This window comes from Misgurnus anguillicaudatus, chromosome 23, assembly GCF_027580225.2.
Source record: "Misgurnus anguillicaudatus chromosome 23, ASM2758022v2, whole genome shotgun sequence".
Lineage (NCBI taxonomy): Eukaryota > Metazoa > Chordata > Actinopteri > Cypriniformes > Cobitidae > Misgurnus > Misgurnus anguillicaudatus.
The window spans coordinates 9719901-9733929 of NC_073359.2; the positions used below are offsets into that span (position 1 = coordinate 9719901).

General features: G+C 38.7%; 1 protein-coding gene across 1 annotated transcript in view; it reads right to left on the reverse strand.

Annotated features, from left to right (window-relative positions):
* The window catches only part of nek7 (NIMA-related kinase 7), a 94025-nt gene extending 80693 nt beyond the window's left edge, over positions 1-13332 (reverse strand). Inside the window, exon 1 of the mRNA XM_073861613.1 lies at positions 13114-13332. The gene's annotated coding sequence lies outside the window, so the exon portion shown is untranslated. The remainder of the gene's footprint in view (positions 1-13113) is intronic.
* Positions 13333-14029: the final 697 nt, after the last annotated feature.

Sequence of the window (14029 nt, forward strand, 5' to 3'; positions counted from 1 at the left end):
AACGAATGCATTCGGCACATATGATATTATACACTTATCAAATACTTTTTCTTAAAATCTGCTTAATCCCGGCCCTCAGGCCATACAGAAATACCAGTAGGCAGAATCCATTAAGAGTCTGATAAAAATGCTAATTTACAAGAAAACATGTCAGCGCACTTAAGGGTTTTGCATCTGAGCTTTTCAAATCGAACTGCTTTAAACTCTTAACAACAATCACCACTTAAACCCCTTTAAACAAATGCATATATCAGGGTTCCCACACGTTAGATAACTTCAAATTCATGGACCTTTCAAGGACTTTCCAGGTCCAATACCCTCAAATTCAAGGACTAAATGTGGGGACACATTTCAAGTGAGAGCAAGGTTACATCGTGATACCTTTTAAGATGCATTGTTACAGTTCCCTTTCCAGTGAACTCGCTCTGCGTCACTGCAGTGACAATTTTGTGGACGCCTCCAAGGGTAATTGTGTCTGAATGTGTATATCAAATTCAACCAATGTTGAGGCTTAACGACAAAGACAGGGTGATGCGGGAGCCAGGAAGTATATCGCTATCTGAAATATTGCCAAAGACGGCGTTACAGGGACACAGGAAGTATGGCAAGGTAGACGCAGCGTCTCGTTCTCTTCTTAGGGAACAACAGTTACATACATAACCTGAGATGTTTTCATGTGTCAAACACAACTATGCAAAAAAAGCATTTTGGTATGAATCAACATTCGCATACAGAAGATATAAGCATTTAAAGCAAACAGTTTAGCATGTGTGCTTAAAAAGTCTAGAATTTTTTATGATATTATCCTACACTACACAGGGAATGATATGGATTATTTTTTTTCCAAAAACCTTTTTGCATAAAATAGATTCAAGCCATTTCAATGACCTGTATCCATGTATGTATATTTCTAAAAACTTCCCAGGGCCTTGAATTTTTTCCCCCAGATTAACAAATTTTCAAGGAAGTCATTTTAACATATGTTTTCATGTAACTTTACAAATAAAGTTAAACAATTTCAAGTTGTTTTTTAAACAGTCAAAAACTTAAAATGACTTGCATAACAAATTTGCTTAAGCTTTTTTCCAGCTTTGCAGATTTTTTACTGTATATTGTAGTAAAAAATACGATCATTTATTTCCATATATCAATGCAAATACATTGTTTTCTATTATAATATATTACAAAAAAAATTCATTAATCTCAATAAAATTTCAAGAAGCGGTATGTAAAGTAATTAACTTATAATATTCTGTAACTGAATAAAAGTGTTGCGACTGCTGCTTCATCTAAAAGCTGTTTTTGTAAGAAGCGAATGCATTTCCATAAGGCACCAAAGGGGAATAAAGTCTTGCGGTCTTAAGGGAGTTTGTACCGGCCATTCATAATCCTGTTCGGTGCCTATTTAAAGGCCTCCTTTGCATTTTTCACTTTCACATTTTATAGGGTAATGATTATTTCTCAGCGGAAGTAAATAGCACAGCACAAACAGCTTCTGCATGTGAGGGCTGGCTGTGATTTATACCCACACACAAAGTAGCGCAAAGCCCTTTGCCTTTAATACCTGACTCTTTTACAGCAAGTCTCTGAGGAGCTTGAACCCTCTTTCGACAGCGACACTCTCGCTCCGGGGTCCCCGTACCCCTTGAACCCTGCTCTTCTAAAGCAGCAGCAGTGCATATGTGCGCATCTTCCATAAACATTTAGCATGGCGTAGGAGGTTCGAGTGCGTGCAGGTGTAATGGTCCACTTTACGTACCCTTGAGTCAAAAGGATGTAGTTGGCAGGGCAGCAATAGACCCGGACCATCTCACCCGACCGGCCATTGTTTGTTTCTTCTCGAGGGCCGGTTTGATGAATTAGTTCTAAGCTCTGGCTTTTGTGAGCGTGCCGTCAAGCCTGCAGGTGCTTTATAGAGGAGGGTCTGAGAGGGTACAGTTAATTACCCTGCAGGGGTGCGCGTCTCCCCACGTGCCGTTTGATGTACGGAGCTTGAGCGCAGAGAAGGGAGTCCTAAAGTGATGCAAATAATCCATTAGAGGTAACTTGACTACCCTGTTTGTCTGCACGGAGATGAGTGATTTGAATAACACGGGATGCGGAAAAAACATCTTAGTCAAAGTACTGAGAATATTCAGGACTATAGTTGGTGAGAGGTTATTTTGTTCGGTTTTATCTGTGTAGCCTTTGTAAAAACTCTGCCCTAGAGCCAAATTGGAACGGCACTGGTTTTCTCTAAAGAGGCCAGATAAATTTGTGGTTTAAAGACCCACTTTGCGATTTTAATCTCAAACAAACTGAACACGCTTGTGTTTTTCTCACAGAAGCAAAAATGATGGAGGAAATAACTATTTTTCTGCTAGTTTAGGAAAATTGTACTTGTACAAAATAATTCTGTTAAATTAATCATAATGTCTGTGATTGCAAATTTGGTATTTTTTCATTTGCTTTATAATATGAAATACAAAACACGAAACACATCTTGTTGCGCACAATTCTATCATTCTATCAAGGACTTTGCTTCTGTAACATGGCTGCAGCAGGCGTAGTGATATTACACACTGCCCGAAAATAGTCCCCTTTGCTACTTTTCAATAACAGGGGACTATTTTCAGGTGCTGCGTAATATCACTACGCCTGCTGCAGCCATGTTACGGCAGCAAAGTCTTTGATGATTACACCAGAATGAGAGTATAGTTTCTAGCCATATCGGCCTAGAAAATCGCAACTTTTAATTTTCAATCGGTCTTAGGACACCCTGTAACTACAGAGGAGTCAAGTTTTAAATAGGTAAAATATCGAAACTTTTTGGTTATTTTGTAGCGCGATGCTAATGGTCTAATCACATTTAATGGATTATGCTAAGCTACGCTAAAAATGGTACTGCCAGACCGGAAGATCAGCTGAATGGATTCCAAAGCCGTAAAAATCAAATTTTTAACTAATGTTTAGGGTAGAGTTCTCAAAGGGTCGGGCCGGTCGGGTTCGAGAAAATAAACAGTGACAATCGATTATGGCACTTTGCTGCATTGATGCTGAATCGTGCATGCGCGCATTGCGATGCATCGCCTAATCGATTATTGTTGACACCCCTACGGGTTACATCGGGTCCGGGCTTTAAAAGCCACGGGTCGGGTTGGGTTGTAATTTTCAGGTCCATTGAGAACTCTAGTTTAGGGGAGCTGGAAAATGAGTAGGGCTGCACGTTTAATTGAAAAATAACCGAAACTGAAATTCAGAAACTTTAACCGACCCTATTTTATTGTCGGTTATTTTCGGTTTTTAATCCTGTTAATACTTTCCCTTTAAAACATAATACTGCGTGTGAGGTTACGTGGCTCCGCCCCTTCCAGTCAGTAGCATAGAGACACATGGAGGAGAACTCAAACACTGTGTTAACTGAGCAGATCATCTAGTGCCAAAGGAAAACGAAGTAGTCACGCATGTGCGGGCCCCCGTGATAAAACTACGGAATGCGCGATCAGGTTTTTACCGCAAATTTGCATGACGCGTAAAAGTTTATGTCACGGGTAAAGTCAACACATAACTCAGAACCGCAAGAAGTCGCAGGCAAGCAGGTTTAATTCGACATTGCAGAGGTGAAAGAGAGAGAGAGAGAGAGAGATAGAGAGAACGGGAGAACTTCTAATCTACATTAACACCAAAAACATTATAGATGAGAGTAAAGGTCTTAAACAGCAAAGCCCAGGAAAACTGAATAGAAGACAAGAAACGTGTAAAGGAGGATACAATGTGTATTACCATGCCACTCATCTCATTATCTGGATATAACTAATTGTATATGTATGTATCTTATGGCTAGAATTAGTCACGTGGGATGTATGAATCTTTGGTTCATAAGTTCCTATTTTGAAAGTTTCATCAATTGTGCATAATAACATGTGCAGCAACTGCATATGGTCAAGTCTATTTAGTAATACTTTCCTCTTCAATTAATTATTTTAAAATCAAAAAGATAACAACAAATGCCCTTTCAGTAGAAAAATATATTCCACCTTTAATATCTGAGCATATTTAAAATACAAACCTTGCCAGTGAACTATGAGGCAAAAAATAATAATAATCGCTCATTAATCGTAACCGATGTCAGATGTTAAATTAACCGAGGTTTTGATTTTAGGTCAAATCGTTCAGCCCTAAAAAATAAGCATATATTTTTTTTTAAAGTGGAGTGTCCCTTTAAGAAATTTTACATCACTTTTATTCTGTCCCTTGTTTCAAGGTATAATGTGTGTTTTAGCGGCATCTATTGGTGAGATTGCGAATTGCAACCAGCTTCAATTTCGAAACGCAATGAGAAGCTACGGTAGCTGCCACAGGACAAACATGTCAACAACGCAGGGCTCGTCCATTAAGGCCTACTGTAGAAACATGGCGGCGCCTTCCATGTAAGGAGACCTGCGGTGTATATAGATAAATACGGTAAAACATTTAGGTAAATAAGGTAATAAAAACAATACAGTTCATTATGTAAGGTCTTTATACACCACTGATCATTTAGTTATGTACATTATATTGCATTTCTGTCAAGAGATCCGTCTAAAAGTCCTGTTTAAGTAACTGTTCTTACATTTGATCTTGCACAACCACAGGTAACTACAGTTGTCATGGAAAGTTCATGGGTTATTAAGAATAAACTATGAGGCAGTAAGCCTAAAATAAGAGGGGATTTTGAATGAATATGCAAGATTATTATTCATGGTCACAATTACACTGTGAAAACAGACACTTATGCAAGGAGACAAAATAGCACATATCACTTCTTAATGCACAGACAAATATTTGCACTACAATTAACAATGGTTGCATCTTGTATGATCCTTAAACAATAATTTTGAGTCCACAATTACTTCTTCATTTCTGGTCGAGCTGGTTTGTAAAGACAAACTTCACCACTAAAATACCTTCATATTCTGATTACAAACACCTGCTGTTCTAAAGAAAAAGCATAGTTTTCTCAAAGACTCAGAGTCAATGAGTTGTCAAGTGAATCAATGTTACTTCCTAATTGACTTCCGAAGAAAGCACAGCATGAAAGACCTTAATCTGATAGATCTCGGCTAGATCGCACGCACCTGCAGGCGCCAGTTTTGACAGTGTCTTGTAAATAAATAAATAAAAATGTGTTATCAAAAACAGAACCTAGGGGGAAAAGCAATTTTCACATAAACACATTATTTCATTGTCTTTATGTCTCAACCAAAAAATATTTTTAAGCTACTTTTAAAAAAAAATAAACTCAGATAAATGTTTTTGTTGCATGAAACTGCACGTTATCCGTGGCCTGCAGACCCTTTGCTCTGAAGACCTTCATCTCATGTCGTCTAATGAGGACTAAGCCATGTCACCGACAACAAAGTTCGCCAGCTAACCTCTGACCACAATGGGATGTGACAACTTTCACCACCGGGCTAAATTCCTTTTATTTGCCACAGCCATAGGTCAAGCCCACCGGCTACAATCACGCTAACAGAAGCCTACAGTCTTGAATTTCCCTCCTGGCTCTTTCTTTTTAGCATCTGAAGCGGCCGAAGTTTCAAGGCGACTTCAACCGATCACTAAACGCACGATTTGTTATTACCGTTACGCTCCGTATCGCTCAGAACCAAAACAACAGATGTTGATCATGCTTCATTTCTCTGGAATATTCATGATGCAATAATCGGAGGAATATCACAACACGGTTTCCTCTGCGGCCTTTGACAGTTTGTCAACATCACAATTCAATCTGAGGTAAGAAGCATTAAAGTGTTTTTTTCTGTAAGATTCAATGATACGCACCACTTAACCGTTTCAATACCTTAGTCACGCAAGAGTGTTGCAACATCTCAGTTTATTTTAAAAGACAAGCGGTTCTTTAAATACTTTCAGTGTATTCATCCATATTCTATTACTTCTACTGTTAAATACTAAAGTGCATAGTGACAAAAAGTACCTACTGATCAAGACCATCTGCGCTGTCCACCTACTGCTGGTGTCGAACCAGAAACCCCTGATGTCCTTTCAAACCACATGAAGCTTTCAAAACAACACCTCAGTATGGTTATACTGACGCAAACCAAAAATAGATCATTTTAAACCAGATCACTAACAAAGCTATAAATACTGAAAGTGTCTGATGTTAACTACTAAGAATTTCCTCTTTATTATTCAGTCAAATGTTTTAAAATTAGCAATACCAATCATTCAATTGACCTATGGCTAAGCCACTCCGCCAAACGCGATGAGCCAATCACAGTGCGCATAGCTAACCCAATACATTCTCTGCTTACACGTCCATTGAAATGCATTGCAGTTAGTCCGTTTCATTGGTTTTTATATGTTTTTTCTTGTCATTTTCAGTTTAAAATGGTCAAACAGTGTGCATGGGGTACATGCAACTCCGACACTAGGTATCACGAGAGGCTGGGCGATGTTGTGTATTTTTTACCCTTTCCCAAGCACATTTCAACCGAAATAACGTTAAGTGTCTGCTTTGTTTTAAGTTATGCACTAGACCACAACACCAACTTAACGTGGAGGAATCAAGGACATCAAGGATGTCTACATCTGTTCTAAGCTAAGTCAACAACGTATTTGAACGTTATCTTTAACAACTCTAACGTAACGTTAGCCTAACATTAGAAAACGTTAACGTTAGCTTCTAGCTGCGTTGTACGTCATTTCACTTAGCTTCATTAGCGTATCTGAAAATAACCGAGATAACAAATGTTTTTGTTATTTGTAATGTGCTGAATGATTCATGTAAATACTGTAGCACCAAACTAACGGAGATGGACTCTTGGTAAAGATGGTAAAAAGGCTTGTCCTGAAAACGTATGCAACTTAGTACATATTTAATTTGATCATGATGGCAACGAGATGCGGTTTATCGCGTTTACATAGACCTTCTCAACAATAAAATTATTAATATAACCCTCCAATGCATAGTTAAGGCCCTTTTGGTGACTTCGAGATTATATAGAGTCTTGCCGTCTCCAAAAATCATCAATTGCCTCCTGTGAAATGTCTCCTACTGTGACAGCTGCCATAGCACCCATCACCGAGTGTTGATTGTTTGTCCGAGTGAGTGGAGGGGCGTGACTTAGCCATAGGTCAATTTTTCAAAATAAGTTGTACCACTACTCAGAACTAAGAATAATACTCATACTAATGCTGCATTCACACCAGCCACAATGGAGGCATCAAACGTGAGTGATTTCAATGTTAAGTCGATGTGAAGACACATTGACACGCGTCTGGAGATCTCGCGACGCGAATGAAGCGTTTAGCGCGGCACGGTATACACGATTCCGCCTCATTCGAATGGCGCGAATTGAGCGTTGCTGCGGCAAACACGCGAGTTGAAAAATTTTAACTTTGGCGGAACAACGCGTCGCGTTAACCAATCACAAGCTTGCTTTAGTAGTGACGTGATTACAGGATGCGAGCGGAGTCGCAGAAGCCCCTCCCATGACGCGACTTTCTGCGTGAATGTCTTGATGACTAGAATTTAACGAAGCAAGTAAACTCAAAATGTTCAAGCGGCAAACTAGACACAGTAGACCTGAATTTGACGCCTCAAACGGTTCCCACTCGAAGCCAAATTACAAATTTCATGACTTTCACTGACTAAAAAGCTGAATTTTCATGACCTATGTCCGGAATGCCACGAGCCTGGATAATGCAGTGTACACTGTGAGTTTATAATTGTAGCTTAAATGCCTGAAATGAGTAAACAATACCAATAAATGGCTGTTTAGATTGTAGTGTTCCTTGAAATCAGTGTAGCCCATGAACGGGAAACTGCATTCCTTATACACAACTTATCAAGCGGATTACATTTTGATAAATGGACAGACAGACAAAAATCCCTGGTTTTCATGACCATGAAAATATAAAATTCCCTGGAATAGACCTTTTAAATGCCATGATATTCCAGAAATTCCATGACCCATGGAAACCCTGGCTATAGTTTGGTACGTCATTGTTCGTTTCTCAAGTATGTAAACACAGAGCTATTCTGATGAAGGTTTGCAGATAACTGGTCGAGTACCCCTCAAACACCATCATCATCTTGGTCAAGAGCTATGAAAGGTACGGTCTCTTCTGAACACCGTTATTAGGGACTTCCCTATTCCAAATCCTGCTAGACCGCTCCATCAAAATCCCTTTCACCTCTTTTATGAGATATATTTGTAAAGCTAACACCATCTTAAACCACCATCACCTCCTCTCCATCAGAACACAGATCACAACCTCTTTGGTGAATCTTTAATAGAGGGCAGAAGAAGTGTTTTTTCATGAGCGAGAGGCTCTGGAGAAATGTAGCTTTGCTCTGTACGTGAGCCATCGACTCAAGTGATCACGAAATGCTTTTAGCAACACAAGCTCATTTCAGCTTATGAGACAGTGCAAGTATGTTTCATTCTCTTTTGGAGGGTCTTACATGCTGCTACCGGATCAGGATGGAAATGTGCGTTAAACAAATGCCAATGTTAAATCAAGATCCAGATGAAAACTGGCTAAGTCGCTGTTGCTGCCAACTCCCAGACTTCCTCAAAGTCATGTGTGATCAATATTGTGATTCAGAGCATAAAATAAATCCTTTAGATACTTACATCTTTATGTATCTTTATTTATATCACTAGTAAAGTTAGCCAATATCTTCTTGTGGTCCTACTTACTGCTGCTTGTACTTGCGGTTAAAGTCAACGGATGGCTATGACAAATGACACCGTTAAGAAAAATACTCATCAAAGACCTTAAACCATGCATTAAAAAAAAACTCCAAACATTTGGCCCGTTAACCACCTCTACAAATGCTTGCAACATCAAAACATCAATATTAATGAGATTCCCAGGGATATTTCTGGCCAACGTCGGCATAAAACCCATGACTTTCAGCGGCTCAGCACACACTTTGACCCGGAGACCCGGAGATACAAACGTGACAGATTCCATGTTCAAAGAAACTGGCCTGCTTTTATCTCCAGCTTTTCTCCAAGCCACACTGGCCCAAGCCATCTGCTTTATTCTAATACAGGGCTTAAAAGACGCAGATTTTTTCCAAGGCTTCCCAAGCACGATAAACAGCCTTTATGTAGCCTACCCCTGTTTACAGCATGCAGTATGCTGCGCTGTAAAATATTCACTGTTAAACTGTCAACGTAGCTGGCCACTTGCCCGGCCTTCACAGTATGGTGGCACTAGACCTCGGTCACCGCCCCTCGGTCTCCCACCAATGCTTGCTTGCGGTGCGGCACGGGAACCGGCCCACTTTTCAAGACCTTCCAGAGCAATTCAAACACCCTGCTAGCTTTCAGGCCTGGCTTACGACATGTGTAAAGAGGTTTCTTATTCATCGCTCCTCAAAGGCAACTGGCAAAGGTCTCAGTGTTCCAACTTGGCATGACTTCTGAAAATACAACACATACATACAACAGCTTCCTGCTACGGCTCTCTCTAGCTGTATGTTTTCCGGACTGACCGAGTTCGAGAGCAAGATCCTGTCGTGGAAGATCCAGGAATGAGGGGGTGTTACGGCTCACTCCAGCCACAGACCTCGACAGCCCTTGGGCTGGAGAAACTCGGCTGAAGAAAAGCTGATGAGTGTTAGTATGCCAGGCTGGCGTGCCCAGCTATTTACAACACATGGAGTATTGCGTATTAAGAGAGACAAGCTTTCAAAACACAGAGCCTCTTCCCTGCTCCCCATGTCATGCTGTGTGAAATATTAAGAGTCGTTTTGCGAAAGGATGCAACAAATGCCGAGAGCATCCAGTATGGAGAAGCTGGGATTTAGTTTTTTTGGATCACAGCGCATATTGACTCAGATTTTCTCATATTTTATGACAAATGCCGGCTGTCAGCATCTCTATTACTGTGTTTACAGTGGCATATGCATCATGTAATTATGCCATGAAAGCGGGTTCGTTTCCTGGGGAAATCTAAAATATCTAAAAAAGCAAGAAAATGAAAAATAACAACGACAAATTGCGCATATGCGCCTTCGGACGTGCTGAGAGCAGAAGTGAAATATTGCCAGCTCAGCCTAAAATCATGCCAGAAATAGCACGCTGACAAAGACTTTCTATATCATAAAGCATAATATACATGTGTGTGACCGGATACATAACTAAAATCAAGAGATGAAAGTCATTTCAGAGAATTTCTTAAGGAATTGATCTACCCTTTAAGGATCAAGATCACCTGAACAAAAAAAATAATACAGTGCTTTCAAACCATCAAACGAACGGGCCAGTGCTTCACCCTCAATCACTAAAATATATTTTCCTCAATGTATATATAACATCTTGAAAGCAGACATTTACTTGGGTAAAACACAACGAAAGAAACGATGCAATATTTTGCACATTTTGCTGTCAGCTGAGTGAGAGCCTTTTTTTTGTTGGAACATGTCGGTTTTATATGACTACAATTATTTTTGAGTTTTGAATTACCATTTTTAAATGTGTGACACTGACATTTTTATTGGGACCAGTGAAAATTTTGGCAGGGCAAGTGAAAACCTGAACCACTGGCCCAACTGGGCCAGTATAAAAAAATTACGTTGAGCCCTGAACTGTGTGACCCAGTTTAAAACCCTCTAAGCTAGAAAATACATTTGAAGAGTTTGGTTCTAAGACGCGTTAAATGCCATTGTTTTAAAAAAAATTAGTATCAGCCAAAATCAGTATTGTATCTGGTCGGTATTTAAAAAGTAAATTCTTAATTTTGCTCAAAATCCGATATCCGCCGTGTTATTCGGTAGGGGTGTGCATTGGCACTGCCCTCACAATTCGATTCACCAGGTAACAATTCAATTCGATTCTACAATGTATTGCGATGCATCATAATTCTACTGTACACAACAAGGCAAGTGCAACTATTCTCAACAAAAACGGAAGCTTAGCAGCTTTAAGACAATGACAATTATATACCTGAGATGAGAATTTACACACAGCGTAAGTCTTGTCTAGTTTCCCATTAACTTCGTAGAATCCGAAATGTGCCCATATGTCCACTTTCCATGGAAAATGGTGCGTTTTTATTTACCCGTCTATCACAGTCATCTCTCTCCGCCTCAGCCATCTTGATTGTTGTTGTTATGCCCCCAGAAGTAATTGTAACTTCACAACTTTATTGTCCACTAGAGGCCAGAAAATAAACAGTGACATAATCGATTATGGCACTTTGCTGCATCGATGCTGAATTGTGCATGTGCGCATTTGCGATGCATTGCCGAATCGATTATTGTTGACACCCCTATTATTCGGTTATCTTTTCTCCATTTTTTTCCCAAAACGCAATAAATGCCAGTCCTCCTCTGCAGAATGCAATAAATCCGCTCAACAAATCACAGCGCACCATTCCACACATTGTAAACAATAAGGGTGGTGCTAGCTTTGAATGCACAGGGCATCCTAGCTTTCCTCTTCTACTTTGTGCGTCGTGATCAACAAACAAACAAAAACAAAATAGTAATTTTTATGGCATTGCTATACCTGTGGTGGTTTTCTGTGGCGGAGAAGAAACGTAACCCATCAACTTCTAATAATTTACGTGAGAGGCACTCGGGCAAAGGAAAAATGCCGGCTGTTGCTTGTTCTCACACGACAACATCAAGCTTCTGTCATGCTAACACATTGACCCCAGGGGATTTGAATTTTTAATATTATTATAACCTAAAGATGGTATGTGAACATTTGTAACATAAAAGAGTGGTTTTCATCTTGTCACTTTCTTGGTATAGAAAACACATTTTTACCCAAATTAGTCAAAATGGATTTATTGCGTTTTGGAACCAAACTCTTCATTTGTATTTTTTTTCATGTGCACATGCTCCATGCAGCAATTATCTAATTTTTTTTTGCAAATACCAAAATATAATTTGCAGAATAACTGATACAATGTCAATAGAATTGAGTATAAAATTCTATTTAATAATAGTAGAAAATGAGACGTAAAAATGGAAAAATTATATCATAATGTCTACTACTATTTTGACTTACTTTACACGTCAGTGGTTCTCAAACTGGGGGCCATGCGATGCTGCTGGAGGGCTTAGTATTCTGACATTTTATTAAATATATATATAAATTTATCATAAATCAAACTTCAGAGAATTAAGTCTACCATGTATAATTGTTGTAATAATAGTTTTTTTATGTTTAATTTTGAGATAGTTTTTACATTTTCTTTAGGGGGAAACAAATGATGCACCTTACACAAGGGGGGCCGCATTATGAAAAAGTTTGACAACAACTACTATTCATTATCCTTTATGAAATCAGCATTTTCATTATTTTGCTGATTCATTGACAAGTGCGAACAATGTGAACCAGACAAACCCTGAATCAAGTGACTCACTTCACAAATACAAAGTACTGCATTGCTTGGACTTCAAACAACTATATTAATTATATTTGTATACATATATTTAACTGTATACTGTATACTTATTGACTCACTGTTGTCAATCCAAACTTTAGGAACAAAGTTTATAACGATTACAAAACATGTATTTAACGTGATGTCAATGGCAGCAGTAAAGTTTGCTTGAACTTCTTAAGAAACGCTCCAATGCGCAATAAACAATGTATGCGTGTCATTTTCGTACGAAATCGATGAATAAATCTTATTTGGCCACTGTCACGGCAATATGGTGTGAGACTGTCCTCACATTTCTGTTGCATGTGTCAGACTGGCAGACTAGCTTTAGCTCACCTTTCTCTCTAATGTGGCGCGTGACTGCTAAAAACCCAACCGACATTCATTAAAACTGTTTAAAAACGCCGTTTCACAACTGTGTACGTTAATTCCGTATATCATAAATCCTGTTTAATCATAACTCGTAAACGTATGGTGCACAAATCCAATAAACTAAAGCTAAAGTCGCGCTAGCTTAGCGCGCTAACTCAAATTAGCACCAAACTTGTGTCAACTTTTCTCAGTCGCATGTTATTTCACCAGATGAAATGCTGTTATATATACACGTATCAACGCACACAGTGTCCCACTGACTGAAAATGGCCTTGTTTTAGGACAATTCTACTTGAAAGTGATGTAGTACGCTGTTTTAAAGTTGACTGGATGAGTATGAACTCTTACCAGGAAGTGCCAGTCGAGCTTCACGCGCGTTTAACTGGAGCTCGCGCCGATGAGGATGAACACGAGAATGAGGATGATGATGAGGGGTTCTCAGTCTGCCAGATCAAGGTCGAGCTCGAGCTGAGGTCCTGCGTGACACTGCAACAACACACTGTCTGTGCGCGGATACACAGATCGTGCGTTTGTGTTCCTGCGAGTGCGTGCCTGCGTGTGCGCGCTCCTTAAAACGCCATTCCTGACCTGTGTAAGTTACACACACGCACACACACACACTAGCACACTCAAGGGGTGGGATATTTCACACGGGACATGCAGTAGTTGAGCAAATACATAAAGTTTAATTTTCTCTCAGATTTACTTTTGTTAAACTTTATGGCACTTCTTATCTGTTGTATTCTGAGATATATTCTGGTTTATTCTGTATGTTTTATTCTGTAAGTTTGACATGTGTTTTATTTTGTAAGTTTCCATTCTTTAGCTTTCGATTTCTCTAATTTATCTGTTCTTTGAGTCTCTATTCTGTAAGTCATGTATTCCGTTCTGTAAGTTTCTGTTCTTTTTTCGTCTATTCTTTTCTGCAAGTCTCTGTTCTGTTCTATTCTATTCTATTCTGCACATTTCTAATCTGATTTGTATCTAAGTGTTCTGTTCTGTAAGTTTCTGTTCTATTCTATTCTATTTTATTCTACTCATATTATATTATATTATATTATATTATTATATTATATTATATTATATTATATTATATTATATTATATTATATTATATTATATTATATTATATTATATTTTGCACATTTCTAATCTGATTTTTATCTAAATGTTCTGTTCTGTAAGTTTCTGTTCTTTTCTGTGTCTATTATATTATATTATATTATATTATATTATATTATATTATATTTTGCACATTTCTAATC